This window comes from Phascolarctos cinereus, unplaced genomic scaffold, assembly GCF_003287225.1.
Source record: "Phascolarctos cinereus isolate Bilbo 61053 unplaced genomic scaffold, phaCin_HiC Scaffold_7;HRSCAF=346, whole genome shotgun sequence".
In the NCBI taxonomy this organism is placed as follows: Eukaryota; Metazoa; Chordata; class Mammalia; order Diprotodontia; family Phascolarctidae; genus Phascolarctos; species Phascolarctos cinereus.
This window is the reverse complement of record NW_027556180.1, coordinates 138,920,865-138,932,103: the sequence shown is the minus strand read 5'-3', so window position 1 is coordinate 138,932,103 and position 11,239 is coordinate 138,920,865. Positions and strand designations below refer to the sequence as shown.

Sequence of the window (11,239 nt, the reverse complement as noted above, 5' to 3'; positions counted from 1 at the left end):
TGAACACAAGGAATATTCAATCATGTGTTGGCCACAAGGCAACCCTAATAAAGATCAATACTATTCAATAATGTATCCATATCACATTTCACTTTTAAAGTCTGTTTCAATATTATTTCAGTATAAAAACAAAAATGATGATTATTAAATTAAAAATCTGTTTTCATCTGTTTAGATTACCATATCAGTGGTACTTTCCCCTCCTCTCCCCAACCCAAAATACAGGTTGTGTAACTATGATACATGTTCTCCAAAAACCAACGAAAATAAAAATAGAGCCTTATTTCAGATGCTCAAGTTTCTACCATTTCTTCTGAAAAAAGAGAGAGACAATCTTTGCCAAACTAACTTATCACTCATTAGAAAAAGGAATTCTGGGAAAATGGACTCACCTGGGTAAAACTACTTTTCAAATTGTCAAAGTGTTATCGACATCTAATTTTGTTCTAATACCTTATGATCATGAACATCTGCTTCATGTCACTTGCCACAAAACCTTACTGGAGTGGAGTTTAGCTCTCAAAATGACAAAATGACACTCTCTGAGGAAAACTGCTTACTAAAAACCATGTCTTCTATTAACTGGTACTTCATACAGTCTACCAAAAAAAAAAGCTTTCTATTTGTGCAAATGTCAAGAAATTTCACAGGGAATTGAGGCCTTGTGGAGGGGAAGAGGAGAGAGCACGCCCCGAGGGGTCGGATACTTGTGGGGAGGGAAGGGAGGGGCGGGAGACCAGAGAGTAGAGCTGCCCGGGGGGCGGGGGCTGGGGGCCGGGGACAGCCCGGGTCGGGGAGGGGACTGGCTGCAGCCTAGGGTGGGACGGCGGGGAGATCCTGGATCTGTGTGTCTGCGCTGGAGGATCTCCAAGGAGCCTCGCCGCTTCTCCCGAAACAGTGGCCAGGCAGGGGGCCCGGAGTTCTGGGAGGGGCAGCCCAGGGCAGAAGGCCGGTGTAGGGGTCAGGGTGGGCGTACGCGGACTTCCCTCTTGCCGCAGCTCGGTGGAGCGTTGTTGCACCTCGCCGCCTGGGTCGGTGCTCGCGAAGCCCTTTGCTTAGCGCAAGAAAGGCCGCTATCTCCAGGGGGCCCTTTGGAAGGAGGCGGGATGGCCTGGGCCCTGAAGCTGCCGCTGGCCGACGAGGTGATCAAGTCCGGGCTGGTGCAGGACTTTGACTCGAGTCTGTCCAGGATCGGGCAGGAGCTGGGCGCCGGGGTGATGTCCTTGCTTTGCCCATTTTTAAACAAGAAGATTCAAGTTTGCCACCTGATAACGAGAATAAAATCCTACCTTTCCAGTATGTGCTTTGTGCTGCTACCTCTTCTGCAGTAAAGCTCCATGAAGAAATACTCACATATCTCAATCAAGGACAGTCTTACGAAATCCGAATGCTGGACGACAGGAAACTTGGAGAACTTCCAGAAATCAGTGGCAAGTTAGTGAAGAATATATTTCGAGTGGTATTCCATGACAGACGGCTGCAGTACACTGAGCATCAGCAGCTTGAAGGCTGGAGATGGAACAAGCCAGGGGATAGAAACCTTGATAAAGATATTCCAATGTCTGTAGGTATAATTGACCCTAGGGCAAATCCAACACAACTGAATACTGTGGAGTTCCTCCGGGACCCTGCAAAGAGGACATCTGTGTTCATTCAGGTACATTGTATCAGCACAGAGTTCACAGTGAGAAAACATGATGGAGAAAAGGGTGTACCATTCCGAGTTCAGATTGACACCTTCAAGGAGAATGAGAACGGAGAATACATTTTACACTTGCATTCAGCCAGCTGTCAGATCAAAGTTTTCAAGCCCAAAGGTGCAGACGGGAAGCAAAAAACAGACGGGGAGAAAATGGAGAAGCGAACCCCTCATGAAAAGGAAAAATACCAACCTTCTTATGAGACAACTATACTCACAGAGTGTTCTCTAGGGCCTGAGATCACATATGTAAATAATTCCCCGTCACCTGGCTTTAACAGTTCCCATAGCAGTTTTTCAATTGGAGAAGGGAATGGTGCACCAAACCACCAGCCAGAACCACCTCCTCCAATTGCAGATAACCTGCCAACAAGTACCCCTCAGGAAGCTCAACAGTGGTGGTTACATCACAAGGGGTTCTCTACCTTCTCACGACTTTTCACGAACTTCTCAGGTACAGATTTATTGAAGTTAACCAGAGATGATGCTATCCAAATTTGTGGCCCTGCTGATGGAATCCTACTCTTTAATGCTTTAAAAGGGTGGATAGTGAGGCCCAGGCTGAGGATTTATGTGTGCCAGGAAACTTTGGAGTTGAGGGAGCAACAGCAACAACAGCAGCAGCAGCAGCAACAGGAACAGAAACATGAGAATGAAGACTCAACCTGTGCTTTCTTTGTGTACCATGCCATCTATATGGAAAAACTGACAGCTGTTGAGCTGACAGAGAAAATTGCTCAGCTTTTCAATATTTCCTCTTGTCAGATCAGTCAGATCTACAAACAGGGGCCAAAGGGGATATCTACCACATGATACTGAAATAGAAGGGGAGCATCCCATGCTGGGTAGCTGCTGCTTCCTTCACCCTTTGGACTCTTGCAGAGGGATATGGATAGAGAGTTGGAGGTCTGCAGGAGCCTGACTGATGGAGAGCGGGAGATGGGATGGTGCTACACTCCAGAGGTGGAAACCCAGACCTCTGTTCCCTGTCCCAACCCTCTTGCCACGCACAGTTTCCTGTCAGGCATGCAGTTCTGCAGCTATTTCTTAGTTACAATTTCTGTACTGTGTTGTTGTGGAATATTGATAGAAGCTTGTCACATCATTTAGGTTTTATGTAGGGCATAACGATGATGGGAATTGTGTGATGTTTAATTTAAAGAGGTTAAACTTAATGATAATCTGGAGCTATGTAATTTAATTTCTAATATATAAATAAAAATGAATCTGTATACAAAAAATTCACAATGGCCTCAGCTCTTGTGTATCCACAGTTTATATAACTCTTCAAAGTTCCTCTTATAGGACTGTTTTCTAAAAAATAAAGATGTCCCTTTATGTTGTCTTTCTTGAACAATTATGAATTATTTTCCTCATGTTCCTCATGTTACCTGTACAAACCCTAAAGAATATATGCAATGCCCTTTTCAAAAATAACTTTAATTGACTGTATTAGATTCTCCTCTGTTTCTCTTGCAAAGGTCTGCAGAGTTTTGTAATTCTCCCCAGAACTAAAACACTACAGTAAAATATCCTGTCAGCAACAGTAAATTATCTTTCCTTTATTATTATTATTATTATTATTATTATTATTATTATTATTCTAACAAGCTCTAAGCAAAATTGTTACCAGCTTTAGCCTCTTTAATTTAGGTTTAATGGTTATGTTTAGCTGGAAGCAAGCCACTACTAATTAGGGAAACCCAACAAAATTAATACCTGGCCTTTTAACCTGTATTTTATCACTTCTATTTCTAGCTATCTGCTTTGCAGGAAATTGGAAATGAAGAAAAGCATAACTCCAAAGTTCCATAAGTTGAATAAAGATCAGTGAGGAACAATGGGAACCTTTACATTATTAAAGGTAATATTCCCATTCTTACTGATTAAGATGACTATAAAAACACATAATTTTAGAGCTGAAAATGACCTTAGAAATGACCTAATCTGAATTTTAATTTTTAGATATAAAGAAAATGAGCTAGAATCAGACTGCTCCATGACTTCTCACACAGTGTTATTTTAATCCACATCCTTCCTCCATGAAGGTCCAACTAATATAATGAAGACTTCCACTTATTCTTGTAACATCTGCAGGTTCCCAATGTAACATTTAAAGTGCCAGTATATTATCTTGTTTTCCTTTGGTATTAGTGATCCACCTTATTTCTCTTCTTCTATATGTCCTTGATAATGTCTTTCAGTTTCTTCTTATACATCTTATCAAGATGATATGTACTATCCAGCATACCTTGCCCTTTGAACCATTTTGATATTTTCAAGATTATAATTTACTAGGCCCAAATAATTTGAATGACTTGACCCTGCTGTTCATGATTTAAAAAAAAAGAAACAACTGGGAGAAAAATGAGATGCTGAACCCTGAAATCTGTAGACTCATAAGGAGAGACAATGCTAGGAGGATTCCTATCAACTGAGCACCATAGAGAGAAGACTTAACCTTTCATCCATGGTGATATGACCATAAGCCAAAATGGAAGAAAGGAGAAAAAACTACTTACAAGTTATAAGTAAAGTTGCCTTAGACTCTGGGAGTTTTCCTTTTGTGATACTGGAAGCCACAATACAAAAGAAGGTTTCAGAGATAGAAATATTATTTTCCGGAAGTGTGTTTGTACTTCAATCATATTCTGCTAGAACAAGTAGTAGAACGTGTTTTCCTGTTGCTTGTAACTGAGAAGTGGATTCCTTTAGTAACTATGTTATTTTCATCTCCTGTGAATAGAGGAGACCTGTTGGTGGAGGGACTGTTGAGGTAGGACCAAAATATTTGGTTCTAGATATAACAAAGAGATGTAAGTAGACCAATGGGTGGGAGGAGGTTAGCGAAGGGGAAAACTGAATTAAATCAATGCCTTCTATCTGTTACCATCTAAGAAAGCTAGAGAAGGCAGGGTGATAGAAGGGTGTCTTGTGAGAAGAAGCTAAGACTAGTTACAGAGTCCATTTTTGAGGCTACATGGTGCAGAAGAAAGAACAATGGACTTTGACTACTAAAGTCATGAAATCTTACCTTGAATCCAAGTCTGTCACTTGCTAGTTGTGCAGTATTTGGAAAATAATTTAACCTTTCTGAGCTTCAGTTTCCTCATCTGTTAAAAGATAGAGATGGGACAGCTAGGTGGTGCAGTGGATAGAACACTGGCCCTGAAGTCAGGAGTACCTGAGTTCAAATCCGGCCTCAGACCAAACACTTGACATACTTACTAGCTATGTGACCCTGGGCAAGTCACTTAACCCCAATTGCCTAAAAACAAAACAAAACAAAAAGATAGAGTTGAAGTGATTTATCTTTAAGGCCTTTTTTAGTTTTAGATATCTAATTTTATGAAATCTCTAGTAAAGTCTGGAATTCCCTTTGCAGGGGAAACCTGTACTTTTCCAAGAGCCAATTCCTTGCACACTGAAGTATTTTGGGTTTTCTAAATTGGGGATTTTTTGATTCTGAAGAAAGAGGCCAAAGGATACAGTTGGATTATAATAAGTATTAGTTTAATAAAATCACTTACATATAACGACCTTTATCTGGAATGGTTCCCAGATGAAAACAATGTCAATAATAGATCAATGTCTTGCTTCTCTAAGACCCCAGAAAAGTCCAATGAATATTATAGAAAATAGATAAAGGAAGGAGGAGTTGGTAAGTGCATCAGAACTGATTGTTGGATAGTTTTGGTTTTCTGCTTAGTAATGATCTTGGGAATTAAGCAAAGTTATGATCAAACATAAGTTTGTATATTGATCATGGCTTGTCCCATTTAGGTGAGATATTTTGTAATACTTTCATTAGTCATAATATCTTACATTTTGAATCAATGGTAAAAATACAATTATAAACAGGTCACCATGTTTGGGCTTCTATTTATTACAAAGTTTAAGTTTTTATGGCTTTTCACTTATTACTATATTTTAGGGCTTTCTCTGTGATCAGAATCCAACACATATCAAGAGCCATTGGAGGTGAATGATACAAAAAGAAGGAAAGAGGAAAACAAAAAGCAACCCTGAAGAGCGTGAATGAAGAGGAAAAATTTCTGCATAGTTTCTGCTAAAGCCAGAGAGTTGTAAAACAACAACAAAACAAGACAAAACAAAACAAAACAAAGCAAAATGGAAATCAAAACAAACAAATGAACAAAAACCAACTGAAATTACCCAGGTTTGTGAGGGGTATGTGTTGTTAACTTGAGGTTTTTTTTTTGTTTTTCCCCTTTCCTCAACCTTGGCTTCTGAAAGGAGTCCCAACTGATTTCTCTTAGCCTATAAATAAACCTATTCATGGAGGGGAGGAAGTTTTCTGTTATCATGATTAGCAGTTGTATAGCATCTCCAATAGAACATTTTTTGGGGGGGAGATGGAAATAAATCATAATGTCATATATCATAATGATAATGACTGGCATTTATGTAGAAGTACTTAAGAATTTCAAAATACTTTACAATTTTTTTCTCATATTAAACTCACAGCTCTTAGAAGTAGATGATTTTATTATCTCCATTTTACAGATGAGAAGGATGAGACAGAGCAATCTTAAATAACTTGCACAGGATCAAAGAGCTAGTGCATGTCTGAGATAGAGTTTAGAAAGGTTTTCCCTACTCACACTCCAGAAATACATCCACTCAGTTTAGTATTGTTAAAATCGCTGTTCATTTACCCACATTTTATGCAATCTTATATCTTTTTCACATTCTTGGAATTAATTCTAACCAGGCAATCTACAAGTACCCTTTCCACTTGGAGTGAGAATGTATACATATATGTGTGTATACACACATATATGTATGCATACACATATATTTTATACAAACACATATACCCATATGCGTACAAATATGTCCATAGACACAACAGAAGGAAAAAAATAGCAAATAATATGCTTCCATCAGTGTTCAAACTCCATAGTCTTTCTTCTTTGTGGATAGCATTTTCCATCATGAGGCCTTTGGAGATGTCTTAGATCCTTGTATCGCTGAGAAGGATTAAGTCTATCAATATTAGTCATTGCACAAGGTGGCTGTTACTGTGTACAATATTCTTCTGTTTCCGCTCACTTCACTCAGAATCAGACCATACAAATCTTTCCAAGTTTTTCTGAAGTCAGCCTGTTCATCATTTCTCTTTTTATTTCTTTTTGTTTTGTTTTGCAAGGAATTGGGGTTAAGTGACTTGCCTAGGGTCACACAGTAAGTTTCAAGTGTTTGAGTCCCGTATCTGAACTCAGTTCCTCCTGACTCCAAGGGCAGAGCTCTATGCACTGCACCACCTAGCTCCCCCCATGTTCATTATTTCTTATAGCACAGTAGTATTCTGTTACATTGGTATACCACAACTTGTTCAGCCATTCCCTGATTGATGGGCATCCTCTCAATTTCCAATTCTTTGCTACCACAAAAAGAGCTGCTATAAATATTTTTGTACATGTGGGTCTTTTTCCCATTTGTATGATCTCTTTGGGATATAGCCCTAGAACTACTATTGCTGATTCAAAGTGTATACACATTTTTATAGTCGTTTGGGCATAGTTTCAAATTGTTCTCCAAAATGGTTGGATCACTTCACAACTCCACCAACAACACATTAGTGTTCCAATTTTCCCACATCTCCTACATTTATCATTTTCCTGTTTTGTCATGTTGGCCAATGTGATAGATGTGATGTGGTACCTCAGAGTTGTTTTGACTTGCATTTCTCTAATGAATACATTTAGAGTATTTTTTCATATGAATATAGATGGCTTTAATTTCTTCATCTGAGAACTGCCTGTTCATATTCTTTGACCACTTATCAACTGGGGAATGACTTGAATTCTTATAAATTTGACTTAATTCTCTATATATTTTAGAAATGAAGCCCTTATCAGAGAGACTAGTTATAGAAATTCTTTCCCAATTTTCTACTTTCCTTCTAATCTTAGTTGCAGTGGCTTTGTTTGTGCAGAAAAATTTCAATTTAATGTAACCGGAGTTATCCATTTTGCTTTTCATAATGTTTTCTATCTCCTGTTTGATCATGAATTCTTCTGTTCTCCATAAATCTGATACGTAAACTATTCCTTGCTCTTCCAATTTACTTACAGTATCAGTCTTTATATGGAAATCATGAACCAATTTCGACTTTATTTTGATATATGGTGTGAGATTTTGATATATGCTAGTTTCTGCCATACTCTTTTCCAGTTTTTGCAGCAGTTTTTCTCAAAAAGTGAGTTTTTATCCCAGAAGCTGGGGTCTTTGGGTTTATCAAATAATAGATTACTCTAGTCATTGACTGCTATGTCTTGCATTCTTAACCTATTCTACTGATACACCACTCCATTTCATAGCCCGTACCAAGAAGTTTTGATGATTGCTGCTTTATAATACAATTTGAGATCTGGAATGACTAGATTACATTCCCCTGCATTCTTTTCATTTGTTTCCTTGATATTTTGGATCTTTTGTTCTTCCAAATGAATCTTGTTACTATTTTTTTCTAACTTTATAAAATAAATTTTTTGGTAATTTGATTGGTATGGAACTGAATAAGCAAATTAGCTTAGGTAGAATTGTCATTTTCATTATATTAGCTTGGCCTACCCATGAGCAACTGATGTTTCTCCAAGTATTGAGACCTGACTTTATTTGTGTGAAAAGTGTTTTGTAATTGTGTTCATATAGTTCCTGGGTTTGTTTCAGGAGGTAGAATCCTAAATATTTTATAATGACTACAGTAAGTTTAAATGGAATTTCTCTTTCTATTTCTTGCTGTTGGGCTTTGTTGGTAATGTGTAGGAATGCCAATGATTTATGTGGGTTCATTTTATAGCCTGCAACTTTCCTAAAGTTGTTTATTATTTCAAGGAGCTTTTTACTTGATTCTCTAGGATTCTCTAAATATATCATCATATCATCAGCAAAGAGTGATAGCTTTGTTTCTTCTTCACCTATTCTAATACCTTCAATTTTTTTTTTCCTTCTCTTATTGCTAAAGCTAATGTTTCTAGATATTGAACAACAGTGGTGGTAATGGACATCCTTGTTTCACCTCTGTTCTTATTGGAAATACTTCTAGCTTGTCTCCATTACGTATGATGAATGCTGAAGGTTTTAGGTAAATACTATTCATTATTTTAAGGAAGACTCCATTTATTTCTATGCTTTCTAGTGTTTTTAATAGGAATGGGTGTTATGTTTTATTCAAAAGCTTTTTTTGCACTTATTGAGATAATCATGTAGTTTCTGTTAGTTTTATTGTTGATATGATCAATTATGCTGATACTTTTCCTAATTTTGAACCAGCCTTCCATTCCTGGCTTATTTAAATCCTACCTAGTCCTAATGTATTATTCTTGTAATAAATTGCTGTAATTTATTTACTGATATTGTATTTAAAATTTTTGCATCTATATTCATTAGGGAAACAGGTCTATAATTTTCTTTCTGTTTTGACTCTTCCTGGTTTAGGTATCAGTGCCATATTTGTATCATAAAAAGAATTTTGTAAGACTCCTTTATCACCTATTTTCCCAAATAATCTATATAGTATTGGAATTAATTGTTCTTTAAATGTTTGATCGAAATCACTTGTAAATCTTGAGTCTTGTATTGAAGATCAAATTTTCTGTTGAGCTCTGGTCTTTTTATCAGGAAGGTTTGGAAGTCCCCTATTTCACTGAATATTCATCTCCTCCCCTGAAAGATCATGGTAGTTTTTGCTGGGTACTTGATCCTTGGTTGTAATCCAAGATCCTTTGCCTCATGGAAAAACATATTCCATGTTCTACGGTCTTTCAGTGTAGAAACTGCATGGTCCTGTGCAATCCTGACTTTGGTTACATGTTATTAAAATTGTTTTTTCCTGGCTGCTTGCAGTATTTTCTCTTTGACTTGGCAATTTTGAAATTTGGCTACTTTATTGGCGTTTTTTAAGTTGGGATCTCTTTTAGGAGATGATCAATGCATTCTTTCTATGGCGATTTTGTTTTCTGGTTCTAGAACCTCAGGGCATTTTTTTCTTTATGATTTCCTGAAGGATATTGTCCAGGCTCTTTTCTTTTTTTTTCATTGTGATTTTCAAGTAGACCAATGATTTTTAAATTGTGTCTCCTGGATCAATTTTCCAGATCAGTTCTTTTACAAATGAGGTATTTTATGTTTTCATCTATTTTTTCATTCTTTTGTTTCTTTTTGACTGATTCTTGCTCTCTCATAGCTTCCATTTGGCCAATTCTGTTTTTTAACAAATTGTTTTCTTCTGTTAGGTTTTGTGCCTCCTTCCCTATTTGGCCAATTGTATTTTTTAGGGACTTATTTTCTTCAGTGTACTTTTTTCCCAGGTGGCCAATTATATTTTTTCAGGCCTCTTCTACCTCTCTCATTAAACTTTTAAAATCCTTCTTGAGCTCTTCTAAGAAGGTTTTTTGGCCTTCAGACCAGTTCATATTCCCCTTTGAGGTTTCAGGTGACGGTTTTTTGACAATGTTGTCCTATTTGGAATTTCTGCCTTGATCTTCACTGTTGTCATTCAATGAATCTATGACCCTTTTTTTTTTTCTCATGGTGTTTCTTTATTCCCTGGCCTTTGAAAAGATTGAGCTCTCCTGCTGGGAGGCAGAGGGCACTGACCCAAGCTTCTTGTGTTGGAAGCCTGGTCACTGGCTTTATGTGCTGGGGCCTCTGATGTTGGGAGTTGGAGGTCATAGGGTTCTGGGCTGGAATCAGCAACATTGGAACTCTACGGGTAAGATGGGGTAGTCTGGCCCTTGGAAGTTGCCTGCTTTTCCTTTCCTTTCATTTGCTTCAGCTTCTTTCAGATGGATGTTGCAGAGGTTTATCCACCTGGGGACCCTTGGAGTTCTTCACAAAGTTTTGCTGAGACACTAAAAGACTGTTATAGAATACCAAGGCACCAGGTGGTTTTCTGAGCTGGTTTCCACTGGTTCCCCCACCCTCACTGAGGCACTTGGGGGTCGAAGTGATAGTGTTTGCCTGCTCCACCACCTGGTTTTCAAGATCTCTTCCTGGTATGCTGAGGTGGGACTTTCCACTAGCTTGCTGGGACACCCCCCCGTTCCATACTGCTCCCCTTCCCCCTTTCCCCAGGGTAAAAGGGGCCTTTCCCATTAATCCATCAAACTACTTTGGCTACTGGACTGCTGCACCCCATCTTTCTTCTGGTTCAGCTGTTCCAGGGTTTTTCCTGGAGTGATATTTTCTGTGCTTTCAGAGGTTGATAATGGAGGATAAGAATGACTTACTTCTTACTCCTCCACCTTGGCTCCTAGAAGCCGAAGTCTGGACAACATCTTTCAAGAAATTATCATGTGGATAATGCACTATGATCAGGTAGGATGTATACCAGAAATACAGAGCTGGTTTAATATTAGGAAAACTATCAGCATAATCAACCATATCAATAGCAAAATTAATAGAAATTGTATGATTACCTCAATAGGTGAAAAGGCTTTTCACAAAATACAAAACCCGTTCCTATTCAAAACACTAGAGAGTATAGGCATTAATAGTGTTTTCATTAAA

General features: G+C 38.1%; 1 pseudogene; it reads left to right on the top strand.

Moving 5' to 3' along the window:
- The first annotated feature begins 1,106 nt into the window (after positions 1-1,106).
- On the top strand, positions 1,107-2,877 carry LOC110223571 (alpha-globin transcription factor CP2 pseudogene; annotated as a pseudogene).
- Positions 2,878-11,239: the final 8,362 nt, after the last annotated feature.